The following is a 3,027-nucleotide window of genomic DNA, read 5'->3' on the forward strand; positions in this document are numbered from 1 at the left end:
AAACCAAGTTAAATGCTGCTAAGTGTTGTTTCTCTGTTAAGTGGCTAAATTTGACTTCAAAATCTTAACTGAGGTTAAATGTTGTTAGGTGTTACTCCTCTGTTAAATTATTGAATTAATGCATAAGTCAGGCTAAATGTTAAGTGTTACTCCTCCGTTAAATTGTTAAGTTATAAGCCAAGTTAAATGCTGCCAAATGTTGCTCCTCTGCTAAGCTGAGACATCAGTGAAGGCATAAGTTAAGCTATAGATTCAGAGAAGTTAAAATACTGATAAGGTTGAGTGCTGTGAAGCTTTTACACCTGGTTTCTTTTTATCCTCCTCCTCAGCATGCTTTCACACACCCACAGTGTTCTTCGCTCCCTTTCCAGTTTAATATCCTGCGATTTGTCTGGGTTCTTTTGCTTATTTCCCCTTGCTGTGCCTTGACTGCCCCATAGGCAGCAGGGTGACTCTTGCCAAAGAACTCTGTCATTCTGTCGCTTAAGATTAAATCTGGTTTTTGCAGATCCCCTCGGGGCTCGTTTATTAACAACTGCAAACACCCATTTTTCACAGCTGATTTTCTGGTTTCAGAGGCATTTCCTGGTTCGGGGGACAGGTGAGAGTTTGGGATGACCTGGAGCTGAAGGTGCTGAGAGCTGTGGGTGAGTCTGGGATGGAGCAGAAACCCCACAGAAGTCGTGACATGAGCTGGCTGTGATCCCAATCCCTGTGTGGGGAGGATAAAGGGAAGCCTGGAAAGGAGAGAGGAGCGGGAAGAAGGTGTTCTTGTAGGATTTATTTTACTAGTCATTCTCCTGCTGTGATTTGTTTGATAATCAATTCAATTAATTTCCTCAAATCGCTTCTGTTACAACCATGAGTGATGTCTCCCCACTCTTATCCTGACCCTCCAGCCTTTCCTTGTGTGAAAGGTATCACCGTCCTGTTAACATTTAAAAGGTTTAATAAAGCACAATAGGGAACAAAGACAATAAAGCAAAGTAACAGCGCTGGGTGCTTGACAATTAACCAGAAGCACGCCTGATATTGATGGAGATAAGCTTGAAAAACCTTTTCTATTGCAGCAGTCTAATACATATTCCTACTGTTTCCTGCCTAGGGTGAGGAGGGCACTGACAGAGCAGCTTTGGTCTCTCTCAGGCATCCCCTGAGCTCCTGCAGGGAGACTCTGCTCCATCCCAGACTCACCACAGCAGTTCTTTGGCCTCCTGAGCGCCCCAGAACATTCCAGGCTCGTTCCTCTCCCGACATTTTGAGATGCTGGGGGGGAATGTGGGAGCCAACAGGGAGGATGTGGGAGCTGCTGCCACCATCGCTGCACAACAACCACCTGCACAAATGGACAGTGACATTTCCTGCCTCTGCTCTGCTGTGTTCAAACCACATCATGAACAAAGAGCAAAACCCCCAAAACTGTGTTTTCCTGGCTGCAAAGCTCAGTGAGGCTTGTGACTTAGATAAATATTTCTTATATTCTTATATAAACTAAGAATATAGTTTATACATTCTGATATGTTTCACTCAAATCCGCCCCAAGGCATCAATCACAAGACCTTCAGTCACCACCTCAGGGCTGGGCTGGAACAGTAAGTTTACTCTTACATTTTTTTACTGGAATAAAAGTACAACATTTACTCCAACAGTAAATTGCCATCACATTCGGGATTCCTTGGCTCTTCCCATCAGTGTGGTCCAGAGCTGCTCTGGGGTTTTCTGCTCTCATGAGGTTTTTCTCTAGGAGAAAAGTCCGAGAGACCCTGGGAGGGAAATGGGAGCACATTGACCCTCCAGGGGTCAGTGAGGGGTTGGAAAGGTCTGAGTGCCCCGGGAGAGTCAAAGGAGAACTGTCATTGCCTGAAGTTAAAGAGCTGTAAAAGTTAAAGAGCTGCTGATCCTCCTCCCCAGGACCTGGCCGACAACAACTGACAGAACCCGCAGGCAGTGCTGCATGGTGAACTCTGATCGCTCCGATCTGCTCCGGCAGAGCCCAAAGCTCTGCTCTGCACCAAATTCCCCTCCAGCTGCTTCCCCGCGCCTCTGGCTCCATCCAGTGCTGCCGATGTCCCCAAGTCCCCAAGCCTGATGAAATTGGCTCAAATTCAGGTGGGAATGCCCAGTGCCTCTGCCAGAGGGTGGAATTTCACAATGGAATGATGGAATCCTGTGAGGCACCGCACAGAGTCCCTCAGGAACAGGCCGGGAGTCCTGCCGGGAGCACCTGCCATGGCTCTGAGGGGCTTCCCACGGGCTCGGGGTCTCTCTCAGGTATCTCCTGCTCCAGCCTGGGCTGCAGGGAGATCTCTGCTCTATCCCAGACTCACCAGAAAGTTCCTTGGCCTCCTGCCCAGCCCAGGACATTCCAGGGCAACCCTGTGTCCGATTTTGAAGGTCTGGGGAGCTTCAAGCCCCTCAGAGAGTGTTGCAGCCTGTGGCTGCAGATTACAGCAGCTAACACACAAACCGCAGGGGGCTGTGACAGCCTGAGCTGTTGGAGTTATGGAGACTGATGGAAACAAACAGTGAGCCCCTGCAGCTGAAGAATTAAACATGCACCACGGCTGAAAGCCATTGGTCCTGCACACTCCCCCGCCCCCCCCTTTCCTTATATAGATTCAGCTGTAGAAGCTTCTCCTTTGTTCCCCGAAGCTTTGTATGTAATTTGTTCGTTTGAATTTTGTACCCTCCCCCCTCACAAGACTATTGGTTTGTACCCCTTTCCTTCTTCCCTTGGACTTCTCTGGTTGGTCTTTCGGCCTAGCCACTCCCTGTCTCCCTCCCCTTCTAATCCCCTGCAGCTGTCAGTTCTTTCACTCACTTCGCACTGTCAGGGCCCAAGAGCCATCTCCCCCTCTCGGTGCTGGCTGTGACGGCATGAGGGAGAAACCCCTTCCCTCTACCTTTTATCTCCTTCCTGTTACCACTGCGCCGCACCTGCTGCTCACCAGGGGCCATGCTCACCTCGGCGGGAACCATCCCTGATTGCAGGACTTTATACAACAGGTGACTTCCAGAGATGGAGCT

The 3,027-nt window shown here is 49.3% G+C and overlaps 1 long non-coding RNA gene across 1 annotated transcript; it reads left to right on the top strand.

The window, feature by feature from the left end:
• Positions 1-6: 6 nt before the first annotated feature.
• On the top strand, positions 7-1,653 carry LOC146422274 (uncharacterized). The gene is made up of 2 exons (XR_014848208.1): positions 7-647; positions 1,106-1,653. It is a non-coding gene; the product is annotated as an uncharacterized LOC146422274 (long non-coding RNA).
• Positions 1,654-3,027: the final 1,374 nt, after the last annotated feature.

Source organism: Lichenostomus cassidix, unplaced genomic scaffold (assembly GCF_008360975.1).
Source record: "Lichenostomus cassidix isolate B80296 unplaced genomic scaffold, HeHo_3.0 HiC_scaffold_268, whole genome shotgun sequence".
NCBI lineage: Eukaryota > Metazoa > Chordata > Aves > Passeriformes > Meliphagidae > Lichenostomus > Lichenostomus cassidix.